Source organism: Crocodylus porosus, unplaced genomic scaffold (assembly GCF_001723895.1).
Source record: "Crocodylus porosus isolate Cpor-Errol unplaced genomic scaffold, CroPor_comp1, whole genome shotgun sequence".
NCBI lineage: Eukaryota > Metazoa > Chordata > Crocodylia > Crocodylidae > Crocodylus > Crocodylus porosus.
Genome location: NW_017728948.1, coordinates 21751045 through 21774769, shown reverse-complemented (window position 1 = coordinate 21774769; position 23725 = coordinate 21751045). Strand labels below are relative to the sequence as shown.

Genomic DNA, 23725 nt, shown 5'->3' with positions numbered 1-23725 from the left:
ATATTGCAGAGCAGTTAAGAGGATTTAGAACCCTATCTTTCATTAAAACTAAAAGAAAATGAGTAGGTAATCACTATCACCAATATTCTCCTGTAAACCAGTCCTGTATCTTCAACAACACTGAATAATAAGGACTAATATACATTTCACTTTGTTCTTACCTGACTGCTTCTAAATAACTATCGTCTTCCACTCTTTTGCTCTCAGTCTCCCCTATTTCACCAGCTTCTTGTCCATTACTTTACTGAGGATACAGAAGAATGGGAAGTGCAAGAGGAGACCAGCCTGGCTAGTCACCAATCACTTCAATGAGTTGAAACTCAAAAAGGAATCCTATAAAAATGCCAACTTGGGCACAGCACTAGAGAAGAGCTTCTATATCAAAAGTAAGAGGAAGACCAGAGAAACCATAGGTCACATATGGAATGCAGATGGCAATCTAACTATAGATGTTGCAGAGAAACCTAAAGTTTTTAATGCCTTTTTTACTTCAGCTTTCACAAACATGGGCAACTATCAGATGACAAGTGCAGTCAGTAGCAAAGACAGGGAAGGAGACAAACAATCTACAGTAATAGCAGAACAGGCTAAGAATTACTTAGGGAAGCTAGATGCTTTTAATTTTGCTGGTCTGGATGGAGTGCACCCCTAAGGTACTAATGGAATTAGCTGAGGTAATTTTGGACCCGTTGAGGTCAGGTGTATGTACTATGATACACCTCACACCAAGATTTGGGGTGAGGTGGGCACGTTAGTAGGGAAGGACAGATTACAATAGGACCTGGATAGGTTACAGGGGTGGGCTAACTAAATTAGGATGGGTTTCAATACAGACAGGTGCACGGTGCTGCACTTGGGCAGTAGGAACCAGCAGCACACTTATAAGCTGGGAAACTCCTTCCTCGAGAGCATGGTGGCAGAAAGAAATCTTGGAGTCTTTACTGACTCCACACTGAACATGGGCCAACAATGCAAGGTCACAGCCAGTAGGGCTAACCGTACGTTGCTGTGCATCCACCAGTGCATCTCAGGCAGGTCCAGGGAGGTGATCCTTCCTCTCCATGCAGCACTGCTCAGGCTGTAGCTGAAGTACTGTATCCAGTTCTGGGCCCCACACTTCAGAAGGGATGTGGACAACATGGAGAGGGTCCAAAGGAGGGCCACCTGCCTGATCTGGGGATAGCAGGGCAGACCCTATGAAGAGAGACTACAGGACCTTACCCTATTCAGCCTTTACAAGAGAAGGCAGAGGGGGGTCCTGGTGGCCATCTATAAACTCACTAGGGGAGGGGCCAGCAGGGTTCGGGAGAGACCTTGTTCCCCTGAGTACCCCCCGGGGTAACAAGGAATAATGGCCACAAGTTGTTAGAGAGTAGGTTTAGACTAGACATCTGAAGGCACTACTTCACCGTTAGGGCGACTAGGATCTGGAACCATCTTCCAAGAGAAGTGGTGATGGCTCCTACCCTGGGGGTCTTTAAGAGGAGGCTTGATGTCATTTGAGGTTTTGACACTGTCTCTCATGTCATTCCCATTAACAAGATAAGAAAATACATACTAGATGAAATAAAAGTACTGTAAGGTAGATACATAACTGATTGGATGCTCAATGAGCAGTTATCAATGGTTCACTGTCTAGTTGAGAGGAGGTATCAAGTGGGGTTCCACAGAGGTCTGTCCTGGGTCTGGTATTATTTAACATGTTCATTAGTAACTTGGATGATGGGGTTGAGTGAACACTTAGTAAATGTGCAGACAACACCAAGTTGGGTGGGGTTCCTGATAGAGGGAGTAGGATTAGAATTAAGGACTTGACCAGGCTGGAGAAATGCTCTACAATCAATCAGATGAGATCAAACAAGGGTAAGTGCAAAGTCCTGCACTTGCCACAGAATAACTGCATATATAAATATAAACTGGAGAATAACTGGGTAGGCTGCAATAATGCAGAGAAGGAGTTGTGGGTTACAGCAGAACATAAGATGAATATGAGTCAACAACGTGCACTTCTTGCAAAAAAAGACAGTAGGATACTGAGCTGTATCAACAGGATAGTCCCTTGCCAGTCAAGGGAAAGGATTGTTCTGCTCTATTCAGCACTGGTGATACTTCACTTGGAATATTGTGTCCTGTTTTGGGACCCACACTTCAAAAAGGATGTGCACAGTTTGGAAAGAGGCTAGCATAGAGGGAAAAACATTATTAGAGGCCTGGGAGCAAGACTTATAAGGAAAGACTGAAAGCACTCGGGGTTATTTAGTCTGGAGAAGAGAACACTAATTAGGGATTTGATAACTACCTTTAAATACCTGAAGGGCAGTTATGCTGCAGCAGAGGAAACTTTGGATGGAGATTAAGAGGAACTTTCCGGGAGGGTGTCCAAGTATTGAAACAGGGAACCTAGAGAAATTGTGGAATCCCCATCCTTGGAAGTTTTCAAGAGTGAGTTATACAGATACTTGGCTGGGATGGTTTTGTCAGGGATGATCCTGCCTTGAGCAGGAGGCTGGACTAAATGACCTCATTAGGTCCCTTCCAGCCCTATTTCTCTATGGTTCTATGATACTAAGCCGCTTAATAGTGCTTTTCACAATTTTTTACCAACCTAAAAATTGCTCCTCTTATTTCCTTTTTCTTTCCACATTATTATTTCTAATTATTTAAATACTGTTTCCTAACCACTCCCATTGCTCTGTTTCTCGTATTCCCAGGTTCTCAGTTTTGCTCATGCTTCAAATTCCTCCTTGAACCTCACTGCTTTCTGAAAGTCTACACGTGTACTATATAAATCACTGAGTGGATGGAGAAGTAATATTAAGAGATGTTAGTTTTAAAATGTTTGTAGTGAATGTTCTTTTAATCTCAAGCCAAGTAGATGGAAGTCCAAGGACTGGTAGAAGTTCTATGCTGACAGAGGGCACAGAAACAGCAGTTCAGGCAAAAGCCATTTAGAAGAATCACTGCCTACCAAGAGATGGCCAAGCAATGTGAACTACAAGGGTACTTCACACCAAAGAGATGCCCAATGCAATACAAAAAGGTGTAGCAGGTATTACTTTTAACTTTTAAGTTACATTGATGTATATTGTGTCATGGAAGCTCTGCAGTGCCTATAGTTAATCTCCATCAATGCAAGCTCAAAGAAGTGTTTACTGGGGAAAGGGATCCAGGAAATGACATACTAATAAATCTAAAGACTTATCACTGGGTTCTGGTCTTATTTAAAGGAGTTACACCACTGAGGTTGATGGAGCTACTCTTGATTCACACTGGTACACATTGGGAGATCAGAATCAAACAGATTCCGGAAAACTTGTATATGGTAGCCATATTATGCGAATCACTCCTTTGTATCATTATGTGACTTATGGATTGGCTTTTAAAAATTCTCGTGCTTTTTTGCTTGTGTAAAATGTTCTTGAACTCAGATGCATGCAAATTGCTTTTAATAGTATGTGCCAATCTGAAAAAAAATAGGGTTTGCTTTTGCACAAAAGTTTGATCATATACTATTGTGCAGTCCTTCAAAAGTCTGGCCATTTACCACTAAGGGCTAAACACCATAAAGCACCGTCTAAAATGTTGTCTCCAACTTTCCACCTTTTCCCAATAGAATTTTTCAAAATAAGTCCATCCCTCTTACCAGGAAAGTCTAGTCACTGACTATGGTGGGAACAATTTTCAGCTCCACAGTAGTGAATGCAAAACATGTGCCTTCCTAACAACCTATTTGTACTGGTGAACACATCTTGCAAGAACAAGTCAGTCTGTGTATGCATGTTCAGTTAGAAATGTGGGAATGTGCAGACACACTTACAAGACTGAGGAAGGGCCTTTTGAAAATTTACCTAAGCATCCTATTTTGCTACAAGAAATCAGGTAATAGACTGTTTGCACTACTACAAATGGAAGGTCCAAGACTGCAGTCCACCATAGAAAACCAGAATGAAGATAATGCCACCTACTGAAATTACGAGTTTTTGTGAACTCAGTCTATAGATATAAGACCTTTAACTATCTATATTTGAATAAAAATAAGCCAAACCAAACACCAGAGTTTCTTGTGTATGTATCAGCTAGTCTATTATTCTTGTTAACTGTCTGCACATAACATAACACAATGCTTTTCAGTCACATAAACTTATATAATTTCTCATCTTCCATGGTGAGCTATAATGTAAATTGCATGCATATATAAATAAACCTGTAAAAGAGGCAATATACATGCATTTGGAGAAGAAAATGGATCAAGAAAGAAAAAGTTTGGGAATGACTGCTGCTAAGGAAAAGGGTGAAAGACGCGCTCCTTGAACAAGGGGATTTTAAGGAAGCAATAGTTGAAGAGCTCTACAGTGCAAGGAAAAGGTAACCCCATGCAGCAGGATATTTGAGTAAGACTATCCATGCCCTTACGTTGCCCTTATCACTGTAGCCTCTGTGACTCTACTATTAATGAATTTATCTTCACGCCCTTCCTGCTAGAGAGGCATGTATTATCATTCTGTATTATAAATGAGAGTGAGAAAAGAGAAGTGGCTTCCTCAAGGTCAGAGGAAACCCATGACCAACCCTGAAAGTGAACTGTGGACTACTGAGTCTCAGTTCAGTGCCTTAACGATGAAGCCATTCTTCCCCCACTGTCCTGCTTCCCTAAACATGAAAACTGAATCAGTTGTCAGAGGATGGAATTTGAACAATCCCAGTGAATGATATATAATGGGCAATGTTGTTTTACTGATAGCCAGAAAATTCCTGTGTTGTCATACTGAGCCTGAGCCTCTTCCTACTGAAGTACATGGAAAATCTTTAATTGATTTTAGTGGGAGCAGGGTAAGCATCACAGAAATTACAGATCTACATTTGAGCTTTCACAAAGCTTTAGATTTCAGAAGCACTAACATAAAATTAAAATTTAAGGTAACCATATGCAAACTGCAGATATAATTATCATAATGGCTTCACAAGACCATACATATATCACACTGATATCATACACTGGCTTAGTTTTAAAAAAGAAAAAACAGCAGTAAAGCAGCAGAATATTCTGTGACATTTAATAATAAGTGGGCATGAATTAATGTTACATTGCAATGGCATTCCTAAGAAATTACTTACAGTGTCACATTTGTATCCATCTCCAAGAATCCATCATGATTAATGTTAGCATAGTAAATCCCAAGATGAGCAACGTGTATTTACCACCTATTATAAAGCATGCTCTTAAAAACGTAACAAGTAGAAATATCCTTTATTTGGTTATTTGTATTTGGTAAATCTGTCTTAAGAAATCTCTTTCAGTAAAAGCAATTGTTTTCAGTGATTAAATTGCTATCAGGAAACTGGAGGAATTACAGTAACTTGATGCAGGGATTTCACCTGTTAGTAGAGAGATGAATAATTGCTGACTGATGAGAAAGATATAAAATATAAATAGAGTGTGTGAAACAGTCACACTAAGTATCATTTTTCTGGAAGCTGAAGACATTATTGATGAATTTCCCTTCACTGTATAAAATGAATAACCCCATGCTGAATAATGAAATTAAATATTCCATTCCCCCAGCTGAAATGCATAAAACACTCGGAACAGACTGTGTTTCCAGATGTGATCTACATCTCCACTGAGACAGAAAAGACTTCATTGCCTATGGAGCACTGGACATTTAATTGCACTAACAAACCGCCAGAATTGAATCAGATTTAGGCAAAAATAAATAAATAAAACAATCAATATAACACCTTTATTAAACCAAAATGATCAAAAGGATTCTTGTTGAAGACCAGATTTGCCTGCAGTGAGTTTGTAATACTATGTAGAAAGAGAACCTTTGCTTTGACGGCTACAGAACCTGACATATCAAAAGATCATGTCACACAAAAGAACAGATTTCTCATCTCATGATTTTTGCCATCTATTTGAACACAATCAAGTATGGCTTGACATATGATGTGTGGGAACCATATTTAAACTAGTGTGATGAGCAAGGGCAGGCATCTCCCACAAGAGACTTTGCATTTTTATTTTTCTATGTTTCCTTTGTGCTGCCTTTTTGCACAGTGTTAAGAAGCAGAGAAATACAGAGTAATTCAGGGAGAGATTCTACCCCAGATCCAGCCCCTTTGTGCCAACCAAACATCTCAAAGCAAAAGTTGGCCACATGAAAATTCCTCAGCTGGGAAAGGAGGGATGGGGGAGACTCAGCTGCTATTAAGCTGGTAGAGCCAGCTCCTATGCCAGCTACCCCTCCCCATCATCATGTGAGCGTGTATGGGAGGCAGGGAGTGATGTGTGGGAGTGCAGCATAGCTGTTACATAATTCACAGCCGGCATATGGTCCCTTATGGCTCATAGACGATGACATCTTGATGGCCTCTTGCTCCGCCTACCCCAAATGCATTTCAGTGCAGGAGAGAATCTAGGCCAACAAGCTTTTAAGCACCGGAAGAGCCAACATCTGGTTTACTATCAGTTGTGCACAGAGTTACAATTCGCAGCTCCCTGAAAGAGCTGGAGTTGTTATGCCCAGGCAAGATACGATACACCCTGAGAAAAAGCAAATGATGTTTACACTACCGCCATCCCTTGGAGAGCCTTGTCAGGGGAAACAAATTTTAATATGTAGTAGAGGCCACGCTGGTGGAGGGGTGGGCTCAATCAGCATGTCCACCTTATGGTCCCACCAGAGCCCTTTTTGGGATCTATGCATGTCAATGATGGAGAGGGAAGTGCAACACTACTGTAGCAGTGGCTCTTTCCCCTGGCATGCACTGGCATAATGTTCATTCAAATATAACAAGGATTATTCTTTTGTTCACCAAAAAAATAGATGTCTCAGACCCTGTCAGTCCTGCCAGTGCCAGTCTCCATGGAAACTCTGGCCCTGTGCTGTCACATCACTGCCGCTCCTGGCATCTCCATGGAAATCAATTGTAGCAATGCAAGCAGGGGCTGCTGGGAAATGGAGTCTGCTGGGGGTCCGATCTGCCCCATGGGCTAGACTTTGCCCACCCCTGACTTAACCCCTATGCAACATCTATCAGTTACACCCTTGTGTTGCCAGCCTTTAACATTTTCAAGAGGCCTTGGCCAAACTGCAGAAATGTGGCTAAGCAGAGGGCCCAAAGCCTGTTTCTGAGTAATCACAGTGTGAAACTTTGCAGATGTGACAATTAGCTTAGTCAGCAAAGTAAAGGAAGCCATCAAACACAATTTAAAAAGTACAAGGCCTGAAAAAAGATAAGAAAAGACCACACATTAAATAATCCATATACACTATGACTATATCATAGTTTTATCTGAAAATAGTAGTCGTAAGGATTGATGTAACCGAATGTATTGGATGTTATTTTGCTATAATAGATATATTTTTGTTAAACTGCTTAGATAATTTGTAAAAGCAAAAACAGCCTTTTCAGAGAAGAACATAAATTAAGGTAAAGAAGAAACAGGAACAGCATCCCGCAATGGCGAAGGAAAGGGGATAAGAAACCCACCCTCTTTCCCAACTAATTGACACCTTCCGAGTCCACAAGAGATCTGGTTCAGTCCAGTTCCAAAAGTGCCAGTGAAACAAAGACATTGAGATAAAACCAATCAGCTATTATTTATTAGCATATTAAAACCAGGCATCTATAAATTTTGGGCACAGGCTGGAGGGAAATTTGGAGAACTCAGCAAATTCAAGAAGACCTGCTGCCAATCTGAGTACCACCCTCCTCCCACTTCTCAAGTCTCCCTGGCCAATATAGGTGAGACTCTATGTTATGCTGTCACAGGGTAGCTAGACAGATTTTGGGATAAATGTTTGTTTTCATGTTTTGAGGTACAAGCAAATAAAAGGTTGAGCAGTAGATCTGTTTCTACTTCTTTTATCAGTAACCTACCCACAAGGTTACCTATAATTTACGTAATGCTTGGTAGTCAAGAAAAGGAGCTTTGAAGTGTGGAAAGGGAAGAGTGGGTATTAGGCGGCCAGCGGGGATGCACTCCTTGAATTCTGAACCAGATGTTCCTTACCCTCCACGCCTGGGGTAACTGACCCTCACTCTATGGAGACCCAGAAGGCATGGGGGTAATTTCCACATCTCTCTTCCAAGACTAAGTCAGCTAGGCTGCTGGATGTGCTACTTTCATAGGGTTCCCTTCAGAGATGTGAAATTTCCCCACTATCAGTGTTGATATTATTGTTTCTTTACTATACTATGCTAATGGGGGATGTACTATACCAGAATATACACACATGCTCCCTGTCTACAGGACCTTCAATCAAAAATAAATGGAAGGATTACTAACAGGAAGAGAATGATGTGTGACATGGAGCAAACAAAACCAGAGTGGACTATCCAGGGAACACCAAGTAAAAGTAATGGGATTTTGAGAAGAGGGAGGAAGCATAATAGCCACTCCGGATGCAGCAAGAGCAGAAGGAGCAGCCTGATAAATGACATGGAGCTGAGAACGGGCACGTAGACTCAGAGATTAGCAAAGGCCTCAAATCCTTATTTGACTTTAGCCACTCAGAAATTTGTCACTGACTTAATGGGAGCAGGGTGGATTCCTAAGTGAGCACAGAATCTCCTCAAAGTACAGGCCCCAGGTTCTGTGTTGACAACTGTTGTGAAGATGATATTAAAATTAGGACAATGTGAGAAGATTTGTTCCACTGCCTTTGGGCTATTGCATCTTACACAAGCCTCTCCTTCCGGGAGTAAGTATTCACTATTTTTTTTTAGTGTCGGTTATGAAGACGATCTGCTACCTGATCCAACATTTGCATTAAATGAGACACCTTCACTTGATCAGCTAAAATATAAACTGGCATTCCTATTTTCCACTCGTGCCAAAACATGTATAATGAGAATGTGGAAAATAAACAGGACTCCTGCTGAGCAAGAAGGGTTCCAGGATATGTTTCCTTGTAGGATAATAGAAACACCACAGTTTACTTCAAACAGATTAAACTTTCTCTGAACTGAAGGGTATGCATAAAAATTAGCTAGTTCACCGACCAGAAACCACTAGGGACTGACACAAGGAAGTGATTAGGTAGAAAACTTGTAACTGAATAAACTCACAAATAAAAGCTATAGCATACAAGGAACAAGCTATAGCATACAACCCCATGACTCTGGCAAGATCCTCACTGGCTTCAATGGGGATTTAGTCATAGAAAAGATAAGGCAAAGCTGGCACAAAGAGGAAAACAGAACAAACCCATTTATCTAAGTAGGAAGGAGGACACAGACTGAATATAGGAGATTTACCCTAAAACTGATGCAAATTGCAGAAAATAACCTAAATTCAGACAGGATTCAACCTTGTCACAAGCAAGCATCTGCATTCTTACTTCTTATGAACATGGATATCTGCAAGAGCTTTCCTAAAAGTGGGTTCCTCTACTCCAGCCACAGAACAATACTGAAACCCCCCTTGCTTACGCTATACGCCTGGGCTAGCAAGATGCATGAATCACTTGAAACAATAAACTTTTCTCAGGGCCAGATTAACCCCTTAGTAGCCCCTACGGAAACAAACTCGTGGGCCCCGGGGAGGTCAAGATGCTCCTGCGCACCTGGCACTGCCACCCCCAGGGAGCAGGGCTTGAAGCTGACACTAGGAAGCAGCTGCTGTGGTGGGAGGGCCAGCAGAGGGGAGAGGAAAAGTAGGGAAGGGAGGCAGATGCGGGTATTTGCGCTGCTGCGGGGGAGGGAAGGACCAGATCTCCCTGAAGCTCAGGACCGTAGGCATGTGCCTAGTTCGCCTATTTGTTAATCCAGCCCTGACTGTTCTGCATCTTTATAAACGCTGCTGAGCATAGGGTAATTCCTCAGGGCTGTCCTGGTGGGGTTTTGTAGTGTTTTCACTCTGACATTTCTAGTGCACACTATTTTCAATAAAAAATGACAATGGGAAAGGTTCTGTGCTGTGACTCCTGTAAGATTTAGCTTTACCATTTTCAAACACTTTTCTCTGATAGGCTGATTATCTCAGTCCTCTGCTATTCCCATTTTGCAGGGAAATCTCCTCCAATTCCCTGCAGTCTATTTTTGGTCCCTGTACATTGCAGGAGCAATAGACAGGGCCAGGGACAGAGTCAGTATGTGCAGCAGCACAATGACATTTAGGTCTAATACATGCATATATACATGCCAGGATGATCCGCCAGCCCCACTGCCTAGCCTCTCTACAAGGAAGAAAGCACTGTAATATATAGGTTGTTAAAAATTCATTCACTTAATTAAAATAAAAACTATGGTGGGGTGGGTGCCTCAGGTTCAAAAATGTTGGGAACCTCTGTGTTAATAGAACTATTCAAGAAAGAGCAAACAAAAGCTAGCATAAGAATACAATTGGACAAAGCATCCACTTTTCTGAACCTGTATCTTTCAAACCTGTTGTCCGAGAGTCTATGGAATGGATTATCAATAGGTTAATGGATCTGGCCACCTCTCTTGATTGCAGTGTCTTTCCTCAGGCAGGGAGATGACCCAGTATTTATATTCTAACTACTCCTAATGGCTACAGTGAAAATCCTTTTCTATCATCACAGTTTCTTCCATTACTTTTGTAAAAGCAAGTATTTTTAAAAGGCAAGACAGTTTCAATTACATTGTCTGTACAATCCATCTCTTCTGAACCATAGCAGCATAAGTGTGATGCTCCTTCAAGCTCCCTTGTACCTAACATCTGCTAATGCAAGTTATTGATCTAACACTCTACAATAACTTAGTGAAACGCAGTTAGTCCAATTTCTTTCTTTAATTCCATGATCTGAAAGACGCTGGTTCTTTGGAAGTCACATCAGGCTTTGAACACTGGTGCAAAGTCATACTTAGCTGGAAGTTAAACCTTAGATGAATTCATCTTTTTCCCCTCAGTTACTATCAAGCACAGATATTTATGTAATCCTTATTTCTGTCATAGAAAAGCACCTCAATATTTTTAATATACTTATTATACTTTTGACTATGAGCTATGTAAGTTGCAACCCCAGTTTACAAATGGAAAAATAATAAACAGAGAGGCTAATACTCAGGTTCTTAGAAGTATGTAGGTGTCTAACTCCCGTTGGTTTTAATGGGTGGCAGGCTCAGTTGTACCTTGCAGGGTTTGGGACTGATTTACCCAATGTTACACATGAAATCTGTGATGGAATAAGGATGTGAACATGGATCTGAAAACCAGAGGCTATGGAGCAGATCACTGGACCCTCATCAACATTATTCTCAGTTGGGAGACTCAATGCTTAAATAACAACAGTCATTTTTAGATAGCACTTTCCCTGCATAGATGATTAAGCATTTTAGAAAAGCATATTTTATCACCACTTCCATTTTACAGGTGTGGTAACTCAGGACCAAAGAGACAAAGTGACCTGTCAAAGCAAGCTCACTACAGAGGCAGGAAGCGAGACTTGCTCTCCTAACTGTCAGTCCAGTGTCCTTCGACATATGCTCATATAACTTAAGCACATCATAATTCTCTCAGTTAATTTTATGATTATACTAGATGCCTGTTCAGTCATCTAAATACTCTTATTTAATTAAATTTCCAATAACTAGCAATGAGTTTCATTCCCAGCTATTTTACACCAGGGTATCTCTTTGTCTTCATATAAATGTCATGGGTAAAATCAGAAAGAATTGAGATCAGAAGCTGAAAATCCCACAACAAATCAAAGCAGTATTTTCAACATAATCTCCTACATTTCAGACCACTCAGTCTTACAAGCATGTACTCACTGCCACATGTTTTGAGGGAGGTCAGTCACAGAAAACTGATATACTTCACTAAACACACTTTATGGCTAGAAGTAGGTGAAAGCTTCTCAGATGTGGAGATTAAGGGCCAAAGCCTGAGACAGACAGTACTGCTGGCTACAAGACTGAGCCTTATACACAACCTATATCCAAACTTCATTCAGAAATACGCCTGTTTAATAGACGTTGTTCTTGCTAATTTGTTTAGAGGAAGGAAGGCTGTGTCAGGGTAATATCCTTGAGAAATTTTCTTTTAAAAAGCTGTGGCTGTATGGCATGTGTCTGCCTGTATACACACTAAAACATTCAATGGCATAGAAACTATTATATCCATACTAGCACAGCAGAATCAGCTGGGTGCACTTATCTGTGTAAATGCATGATTGCACTTCTTAACATACAGTATTTAATCACCAGGTTGCAGAGCAATATCTTGATGCATTTGCATGTGTAATTAATTATGATTTGTATGAAATCACTCTAGGATGCGTTATTCTCTGGCTTGTACACATCAAATAACAGAAGGAGCATAGGACCATATAAATTAGAAATGGAAAAGACCTATTCAGTCACAAAGATCAGTTCCTGTTAGGCATGATTCTCCTTTGTTTTGCAACCCTCTGCATACCTTAATTGTAAGTATTCTAACATCAGTGTGAAAAAGAGAGATGTCCACAGGACAAACTAGGCTGCTCTTAATACAATACCTGAGATGTAGTCAAAATGTCAATTTGGTCATCAGAAGTTTCCTCCTTGATTCTTCAAATTAAAGAGAAGCTTTAACCCAGTGAGCTCAGCAAGTTACACTCTGTATTTCTTTCTGGGTGCCTACAGCTAATGCTCTACAAAAGATTACATTTTGCAAGGTTAATTTCAAGTCCAAAGTCACATGGGAATAAGAGTAATTAGACTCATTTAAGAAAACTCTTCCCTCTGGCAAAGCTGGATGAATTATTTATACTTTATCTTTTTGTATAATTGTACCTAGAATGGTTTAAATAGCTTTTTTGCCTAACTTTCAATAAATTCATAATGCATGTTTTTCAAGTTGGACACATCTTCCACACCTGCAACTTTAGTACATACTTCATTTTTAAATCAGAGCATTGAGAAATTAATCCAGAGGGGAATAGAAACATAAATTCTAAAGCTTCAGCAGTGGCACTTCAGCACTGAAAACTCATCAGTTGAAAAAATAAAATCAGTAAAACAATACTTCTTGAACCCAACCTGCCAACCCTTTCCCATGTGAATAATGCTACTGACACAGATAATACTGATGTAAAAGCTATCATGTAAACAAGGTTTACAAGAGAAGATCGTCTTAATCTACTTTAGGATTATTCTATCAGGAATGGGATATGGGTAGCCCTGCACACCCTAGCCTACAGAACAAACCAGGAGTTTGGTCCAGAAATCAAATGGTCTCAGGAACAAGGCAGTCCATGTAGGAGTCCTGTCAATGCTTGATTTTATAACACTGATATCAATATGAGCTGTGCCAGTCTCAAAAAGTAGGAAAGACCCTTAGGACTTGTCTATAATGGCAGCCATCTGCCAATGAAGAACAGCCACTACAGGTAAGGCTTCAGTTCATGTCTACATCCACTCAGCTTCTGATGACTTCCCATGACTATACTGCATTAGCAGTGTTAGCACAGTATGATGGGAAAGGCTGGAAGTCATTAGTGCTGAAGGGACCACAGAAGTCAACAAGTGAAGTGATGGCCGTGAGGGTGGCAGAAGCCTTCTTTGAGTGTTTCTCAGTTGACTAAAGGAGGAGGTCCAGCTGTCATGGAGCAGCTTTACATCTTATCAACAGAACTTGCTGAAAAGCCTACACAGCATAGACAAGGCCAGAGTGTGTGAGATTCTCAGGGCAGAAAAAGGCAATAGGGCAACTAGGGCAGAGCAAGCAGGGCACCAGTCCCAGGCACTGATTTAGAAGGACCCCAGCACCATCCTGCAGCAGTCTACACTACCCCTCTGCCCCCACTTAACAGCATCTCTGTCCTGGGCGCCCAAAATTGCTAGTTACACTTCTGAAGAAAGGAGACAAAAGACCTTTGTCTTGTCAAGCATAAATTACAGATATGGTCATTAGGATTACTCTCATACCTAAAGATTAAACACAGTAGTAAATGGTTGGCTCTCCATCTGCATTTCGTCCAGCTCCACCTCACTGTCTGTTCTTAAGTACTGTAAGCACTTACCATCTATACTTACATAAATGGATGAAGTAAAGCCATTCCTTTGTTAAACTCCCTGTGTGGTTCTAAAACCCAAGTGAATTCTAATGCCCCTGGCTACCCTTGTCTTACCTCTGCAACAACTTAATGATGGGTATATGTCTCTGTTTGGGGAGAACTACATGACAGGGAAGTCCATGTGAATGGGTGCCAGATAAAGAAGAAACCTATTAAAAGGATAACTTAATCACATACTTATTCATTCAACCTGTGTATGGACAGGAGTGATAAGTAAGAAAATTAGGTATTTTGATTAACAAATTAATATTTTTATTAAACAATAAAACTGCAGTGTAGTAATTATCCTAAGGCTACAGCTATGATAAAACCATCTTAAATTAACTTATTTAAAAGCAAACCCTGTAAAAATGGAACGACTGTTCTTTGCCAAGAATCCAATAGATGTCAGCTGTAATCTTTTTTTTCTAACCAGTTCACCATTTTCAATTTATTCTTAAAAGCAGAGTGAGGTATTGAATATCTGTATAATGCTATCCCAATCCCCTGCAGACATTGGCCACCTGTCCCCCTGCCTTGTGTTGTGTGATTTTTGAAGTTTGTTTAAAACTATTCCAGGATGGTCTCAATAGGTGTCTCAGTGCTGGGAGCCTACACCATAATTCTCAATAGCTACCATCACATCTGTGCTTGTACAACCCACTTCTTGGCTGGACCGTAGCCATACTGGGATAGAAGGCACTTAAAAAAAACAGGAAGGTTAAGAACCCTGTAGTCTGGCTATGGAATAGAGAGCACCTTTGAGTAACCAAAACTCTTGTGCTAGATCAACACACCTGAAAGTTGAGCATTTCCTTAAAGATGCTGAAACCTTGTTTACAAAGGGAAATGACAATACTTAGCTTCCTCCAAGATAGGGTCCTTCAGAGTCCCTATTCACACTGTCCACATACTGTTACTATTATTATTTATATTGTAGGATACAATCATGGATAAGAGTTCCATCATGCTAGGTGTTGTATGAAAACAAAATAAAAGAATGGTCCTTGTCCTGAAGAGCTTTCAAGGTAGGGATCATTATTCAGTAAAAGCACTCATATATGCAGTGATGAACAAGGCAACAGAGTGCCTTCTTCTAATCCCACATAATTAATTTGAATTCTGCCATTAACTTCAATAAGAGCAGGACTGAAACCCCAATCTTTCCTCACAAATCAACCCCTCCTGTCTCTTTAATAACACTCTTCCATAATTAAGCAATACTTGTGTAAGTGTTTGCAAGATCAAGTTCTCTGAATGTAGACAGGTTTATTTTCCCTTTGCACTTTTCCAAAAAGGAGATCTAGAATTTACTTTATGACTGAATCTATTAGCATTTGTGAAAAGCTTGGTTATAGCTAATAATAGTTAGCATTGGACTAAAATGACTACTTACTGCACTATTAGCAGTTAAGCATATTTAATACACTCACTAACTTTCTTGTCATGTCATTTCAATAGGAGAAACCCTGCTGTATTTTTTCCTAATAAGCAGCTAAAACATACATCAGGGTATTCTTCTTCCTTATTTCTAAAACCCTTGCTACATGAGGTATTCTGTCTCAAGCTCAGAATTCTTTACTTCACTCCAGGTATTGACTCACAGAACAGGTGTCTTATAGGCTGTTTAATTATGTGCCCATGGAGCCAGAATGGTCCCAGAGCTATCAATCAGGAGAATTCTTCATTCCTTTTATGTTCTTCTTAATTATTATTTATCCAGTGTTATCTATCCAATTAGTTTGGACCCCCCATTGCACCTGAACCAGCTTTAAGAAAAATCAGGCTGTATGCAATAAAGGGTCTCTCACATACTTTGCTTATGAGTTCCATTATAAAAAGATGATGGGGCTTCATTCACTGAGTGTTTGCCTTCAATTTAATGCTCATAATAAAAGAAAAAACCATTAACAGGTACCATTTTGTTATTTTTAATTTGGATAGTTTTGTTTGAACCTGTAGGTAGAATATGGTATGTAGTGACATATCGGTGCATAAGTATGATAAAGTCTAGTGATTACTGCATTTTGTTGAAGCTATCGCTGTTTGCGAGTTTCATTTAATTATAAAACTAACAGGATATAAAGCGCACACAAACTGTTTCATGCAGATGTGATGTATAAAAGGACTAGAAAGCAATATATTTTGTTGCCTCTGTTTCTTCAGCTTAAAGATCCATTGTTGAATTTGTTGTCAGTGGGCCCACCTACACGAGATGTCTACTGTGGAGTAGGCTAATTAACTCAGCAGTAAATGTCTCAGTATCTACATGTGCAGGGCTATTAGGCTGGAGTAAACTAATAAATTCTGCAGAAGAGTAGTGCTTGTAAATACAAGTTTAAATACAACTACCCTGCTGTGGAGTATTTTACTCTGCAGCAACACACATGTATACGTTGACCTGGCTAGGTGGGACATGAGGCTGCTTCAGTGCAGGGGCTGCCTGCCAGCTAGACCTGCACTGGAGCACCCTCCTACCCCAGCCAACCCCTGGACTAGCAAACTGACCCTCCTTCCCCACCCCCAGGCTGCCTGCCATCCAGGGCTGCTCTGACCTGGCTCAATGTGCCGTGGTCCCAGATGCACGTGTAAATGCAGTGCCCAGGAGCAATAAGCACTGGATTTTACTGAGTCGCATTAATATGTACGTGTAGATGCAACCACTAACTACTAAATCAGTTAGCAAAGGCCTCTGTGGTTCCTCTATAGGCTAGGTGCACAAACCTAGAGTAGTTAGAAACCAAAGGCTGTTACCATTCATGCAAACCTCTCTCTTGCTCTCCACTTGGACTTTAATAACCAATACCATCTGTTGGGAACTTCTCAGTACAAGAAGAAATTCAAAGGCCCCTTTTCCAACAATTAAGTAAAACAGTATTTAGTTTTTCTGCACTCTAGGATTCATTCTAAATCAGATTGTTCAAAGGATGGCGAGTTTGAAGACGGCTTGTTTGGAATGGGGTGCAAGGAATAACATAAATAGGTGGCCTTACATTGAAGTCAGTGCGTGTTAAAACTCTTATTAGTTTCAGTGGCTACTGAAGTTCCCCAGATCAATTAATCCAATCCTGTTTTGATTTATCCATGTCCATGTCATGAACAGAAAAAGTCCATAAACTTTGGTCAAGTTTTTCATAAACTATTTTCATAGAATCATATCATAGAATCATAGAAGTCGGGTCGGAAGGGACCTTGTAGATCTTCAAGTCTGACCCCCCACCTGGGCGAGAGAAAAGACTGGACTCAAATGAGTCCAGCCAGGTAGTCATCAAGCCTCCTCTTAAAGATCCCCAGGGTAGGAGCCAGCACTACCTCCCTAGGAAGCTGGTGGGTGCTCATCCTTTTTAAATGGGACATCACTTATTTATATGCTTCTAAATAAATTTCAGGCAACCACATATTTATACTCATGGCCATGCTTCTTACACTTGGGCGCCTATACACTCACAGTGAGGCTTCTCTGATGCACTATAATTACAGTGCATCAGAGCAGATTTGATTAAGTGATTTTGCTTGAGTGTGGTAATTACTGGACTCCAGTGGACTCGTGTCCCATGTATTAGCATTCCCAATGCTGAAACATGGATCCTACTGTCATTTTTCAGTGCAGGGCTGTTTATACATGAGATGCTCCAGGCACTTTAATTAGAGTGGCTCTCAGAGCCACTCTAATTAAAGCACTTCATACCCCCCCAACTCCTGAACCATGTGTATAAAGGCCCCTGATAAAGGCTAATCTGAGAGGGAGGGAGAGATAAAAACCCAGGAAATTATATGACAAAGAGTAGTAAAGAGCTGATAAATTTTCCCAGAACAAAAGAGAATCCTCTAGAATTCAGGGACATCAAAAAAAGAACATAGAGATTAAAGATGAATGATAAGCTAATTGGACTTTGCTCTGGTTGTTAAATAGAATATGAGCCCTCCAAGAAGTTTTCCAGCAAGCTGTTTTGCACTACTTAAAAAAATGCCCAGGATCCTCATCGTAGGGCTTATACCAAAAGCCAGGTGGATTTAAGAAAGAATTCTTTTGAAGTCCCACATACAGCATTGTGCAAGTGGCTATGCACTGTATAATAGAGCTTTTACTTATCTCAAAGATATAGATTACTGCCACAGGCAGAATACTATCTTGGATAAAACCAAACATCTGTTGCATTATAGTCATTCCTCCACATGTTCCTAGTTGGCAGAGCTGAAAGGTGGCCATAATAGTACTGCATGATACCTGAAGTAATGCTGCTAACATGATACGTAGTTAATTAGACTTCAAAGAACCCAAATATTAACATCATCTCAGTATACCTGGGTCCCCTAATTACTGCATGACTGAACAGCAGCAATGTTACAGCTAACTTCAAAATAATTTTTAAAACAAAAACATGTAGCTTGAATATATAGTTCTGAATCTAGTAGGTATATAAGGCATATAGTGCACTATGTGGCATCTAGTGCTGAATCTGGTTCCTGTTGAAAAAGTCATGGCCATTAACTGCATCTGACTGGAGGACTTGGTAGTAATGTGGTGGGGTTACTCATGGCAGGTTAGCTCTTATAAAATAATACCATGTTGAAACCTCAAGAGTAACACAAGTATAGGGCACCTCAAAATCCTAACCCCCACTGCCTTGTGGGTACTCATTAATTGGAGAAAGGCTAAGGGACATCACTCTGACAGAAATGTGCCCTCACTGAGGTGTTAGGCAGTCAGCAGCAGCTCAAATATGTTGCTCTCTGGCAGAAACTACAACCATTGAAGCACTGAACATATGGACTTGGTCCGGCCTGTGGACTCTTGTTTCAATGAGCTAAAGGGGGGATGGTAGGTGTAAGACAGCCTCCACTCCCCCATATTCTTGCCTAGGCATATGCACTGAAGGCCCTGGGGAAATGGTCACATACACAGACTTTTGAACGTACACCATAATCCAGAGGACTGATGGTTGCCAAGATCTTTAAAATAGTTATACAATGCTGAATGTGAATTTCCAATCATTTAGCATAACAGTTCTTCCAATGTGTAAGACATTAGAACCATATGGACCCCAGGTTATTTGGGGCAGGAGACAACAAGGTAATAAGAACATTCCTCAGTAAGACAAAACTGCTTAGGTAGCATGACTTGTCTGCAGTCAAACACATGTTGAGCTTTGGAACTACCGTCTCAATCTCGCAATAGTCACATGAAAAACATCACTCCGAGTTACTTGTGCTTTACACAATAAAAACACAAATCCTGACAACATAGCCTTTACTAGTCCACAAAAAGATATAGAGCAAAATACCATCCCAACACATTACAACCTCAACAGCCTTTCAAAGGCATAATTTTTCCAACCCCGCTTCCCTCTCATCCCCTGTGGCTGGGAGATCACATGAGATACAGTCTCCCAGCCTGGGGAGTGTGTGGGGCCCCCCCTGTGGCTGGGAGTCATTTATCATGCCATTACTTGATTGAATATATGGCCAGGTGACCACTTAAGGCATGATTAACTGATTAATCGCACCTTAAGTGTAACATGTAGATGGGACCAAAAAGAGAAAGTACAGAGGGAGAGGCATTCCAGTATACAAGGGTGAAAAGGCAAGTGTGAGGAATGAATATTTTTCTTTATGAAAACCCATTTAGCCTTAACAAATGACCACTCAGATTTAGCAGGCAGCAGCTCTTTTTGGCAGAAGGTCCTAGCACAGAATATGCTTTTAAACATAATAGAGAAAGTGGTAGGGCTTTCCTAGGTGGAAGAAGCAACACTAAAAATGGATTATATGCACTCCCTGGAAGAAGGGACATGATATATGTAAACTTCCCAAACTAAAAGTGCACATCTTAAGAAAATGGGGGCTCCATTAAAGTCAGTGCATTTTTTTCAAGGGAATAGAAAATGAATTACAAGTAGAGTATGCACAGTCATCACGTTTTCAGACTTTTATAGAAACAACCTCTTCTTACTTCAAGGACATAAATTTGTCAGCATACAATGCCACAAATATCAAGATAATGCAATGTATTTGTGCTCAGTCTTGCATCCAAATACACCACACTGAAGGAAGCAGATACATGCTGGGTATGTCTACATGAGACATTTACTGCAGAGTAGATTAATTAGATTTGCAGTAAACATCACATGTCTACACATGTGCCCCTACTAGGCTGGAGTAAACTGATTAACTCTGCAGCAGGCTAGTACTTGTGCTATCCTGCTGTAGAGTTTTTTTACTCTGTCACAGTGCACGTGTAGATGCTGGGCATGAGGATACTTTAGTATGGGGGCTGCCTGCCAGCTTACTCTGCACTTGCCCTGCACTACAGCACACTCATGCTCCAGCCAGCCTTTCCAAAGCACATTGAGCTGAGAGAATCAGGGGTGGAGAGGGAGGAGCAGCCCTGGGCTGGCAGGCTGACCCTCGGGGCCCCCTGCCAGCCAGGGCTGCTCCAACCCAGCTCAACATGTTGTGGCCCTGGGCACATGTTCAAATGGTGCACACAGGAGCAATAAACACTGGTGCAATATGTTCCAGAGTTTATTGCTTTGCATTAATTGCATGGGTAGATGGTCCTAATGTATTATCATTTCTGAGCCCTGGAGCTCAGTTACAGAGTAGTTCATACATATTGTGTTACTTAAGGGCAGTCATACCTCTACCAAGGTAGTTCTACATTTGTATGTAGTTTTATTTTGGTATTGCTATTTCTTTTTATTTGCTTCCAAAGTACATGAATTCTCCCCACAACACAGAACTTAACAATGTGACCATCCATGATATGCTCCAAATGCTAGAATACATTAAATTATAAAAAGTATTTGCTTTTAGTGATTTGCTAATTTATTTCACACTTTTGGGATATTAAAAGAAGGACTTTTTATTAAAACAGGATAATCCTAGACTATATTGATCTGACTGAGAAATGAGTATTTTAGTCAAGATGAGTCTCAAAATGAGTACATACTGGAAAGGGTGATGTTGTTACCATAGCAATACCATGGCAGCCTCTAGAGTGAAATAGCCTGCTACCAGGAAATGAAGGGAGTTCAAGTGCTATGATCTGCATAGTGGTGTGACAATCCAAATACATACTCATAAAGAATATTTAGTATGATTAGATAGTCCAAAGATTGCTGTCAACGTGAAGTAAGCCTTATCAGTATGCTTCCAGCAATTCTGTTTTCTCATTCGCAACATCCAAGATGAGTTATCTAAGGACTTAAGCTACAGGCAATACTGCTAAGCCATTTCAGACAGAACACTAACAAATACAGCAACCTCTGCCTCAGTTTTCTCAGTGCAGAGTGTCATCTGTAATAAAGGACACAGCCTCTCCCCTTCTGTAATACAACCAAACACATTAAACCTTGTAGGAAAGAAAGAAGACACCCTATAAGAAATAATTTACTACCTGAACTTCTTTCCCATCCCAGGCACTGAGCAAAACTGTTTTCTAATAGAGAGAATGGTTTAAAGAATATAGTATCCCTGATACAAAACTTCCTTCCCTGATTCACAGAAAGATGAAGTTAACACTAATAAAATCCCCCCACTAATTAGTTCACTTACCTAAAACATATCCAAGTCAAAATTTGCAAACTGATTTAATGTACGTTCCATAAAAGCCAGAAAGAAATCAAGCTTAAGGTCTACTTTATCTTTCTATTTTCAGAAAAATGCATCATTTCTGATGACTTCTAATGCTGTAAAAATAAATAGCTGCAAACCATTTAATTTTATTTTCCCTACAAGGCAAAACTATTTTAAAATGTTCTTTAAAAATATTCAATATTTTTCCTGGGTTGTTTTTCTCTGGAATCCATAAAACAATTAAGTTTATGTCCAGAAACTCTACTGCTACACAGGCTGTTTTTGTGTTGCACTCATATCTAGTCTCTTCAGCAAACAGAACATAGTTCATTGTATGTAGCAGGGCTGTCTCAGAGGACAAGCACTAAGCCAAATACGTAGCACTGCCAGATTACTTGCAAAGAACTGCCACTTCTATGTAAAATATTGCCTGTGTATTGCTTTGACACATATATCATGCAATCAGGTTTCAGATCTAAAATATAATTGCATTGTATTCGGGTACCTTCTATGTAGCAAGGGGTTAGGAAATAACACAGTGTTTTTGGGATTGTAAGAGTCCAGACCTTCACAATTCACAGTAGAAGGCATGGAGTCTAACAATACTCACTTATAGAGAGTTTGACTGCCAGATTTTTCTTTTAATGTGCCCATTCTGAACTGCATCATGCACACTTCATGCTTTTACTGTTACTATGGGCAAGTTATGGACAAGGGTGGGTTAGGTTAATGTTGCGTCCTAATATTACCAACAGCCAATCCCACCTACAGCAGACACAGCGCTAAGACACTTGTATTGTTAAAAAAACAAGTTGTATGTAAACAGTAGGGGTGTGCAAAGCAGGCAGTATTCGATTCAGATTCAGCCTGATTTGGGGGACAGTGATTCGATTCGCTGATTTGGATCACTGTCGTGATTCAATTCAGTCAAATCTGAATCTGCAGATTCAATTCTGATTCACAGAATCAGCAATTCGGCCATAGACACAGCTTTATATGTTTTTTCTACGTACCTGGAGGTACCAGGTGCGGCACGTGAATGCTGAGACGGTGGGGCAGATGGAGTGTCCTACAGCAGTGCAGGGGGCAGTGGCAGACACAGAAGTGGACTGGAAGTATTTCTGGTCCACCGAAGAATGTGCAGGGGACCCCCCTCCAGCTCAGCGGTTGGCTGAGGGGACTCCGGGTGCCCTCCAGACCCAGGAGGCACCAGCTGCTGAGCCGGGAGGTGGGGGGCTGCCCCGTGCACATGGCAGTGGACCCAAAAGTGGACAGGAAATAATTCTGGTCCACTTCCAGGTCTGCTGTTGAGTGCGCGGGAGACCCCCCGTGCTCCTGTGGGACACTCCAATTGCTCCTCTATCTCAGCATTCACAAGCCGTGCTTGGTATTTTGAGGTATACAGAAAAAACATACAAAGCTGTCTATAGCCAAATCACTGAATCTCTCCGAATCAATTTGGAGGCTTCTTTTTCAATTCAGAGAGATTAATGGGTTTCCTGATTCAATTCGAATTTGGAGATTTGGCTGCCGAATCAGGCCATGTCTCCTCTGAATCTCACACCCCTAGTAACCAGTGCTTTCTGTGGAATGGGAAGTAAAACAGAATGGGACTACAGTATCTTGGTACTTGCTTATTGGTTCCTTCAGTCTCAGTGAGCCAGACTTTGTAATTTCACTACAGTAGATGACTCTCTATATTCTTTTTTGGGCAACTATGGACAAAAATATATTTGAATAGAGATTGATACAGATACAACCATCCTCTACCATCTCTTCCAGCTGTATTACCTTCTTGTTAATCCCATGTTAGCTCTGGAGTAGTGGCTCTAATATTACCAGGCAAGTCCTACCTAAATCTCTTCATAAAAAGCCCTACACAGGTCCCAAGCCAACCTACTCCCCCGATGAGCACCCAACACTATCCAACCACAGGAGACAATTCAGTGTCATGTGGACATATGCAGTACAGCCTGTTATCCTTCCCAATGGTCAGAGCTGGTTTAGGCTATGCCTCAGAGAACTACCACCTGAATTCTCTCATTACCTACTCTGATGTGTACTCATGCAAACTTCGCTCTATGTCATCCTGACTCCTAGATACTGAGTTTTTAAAAAGTTCATCAAGGTATTTCTTTTAT

The 23725-nt window shown here is 40.7% G+C and overlaps 1 protein-coding gene across 4 annotated transcripts in view; it reads right to left on the bottom strand.

The window, feature by feature from the left end:
* Window positions 1-23725, bottom strand: part of PPP2R2C (protein phosphatase 2 regulatory subunit Bgamma) — a 350473-nt gene that overhangs the window by 69193 nt on the left and 257555 nt on the right. The gene's annotated exons all lie outside the window — the stretch shown is intronic.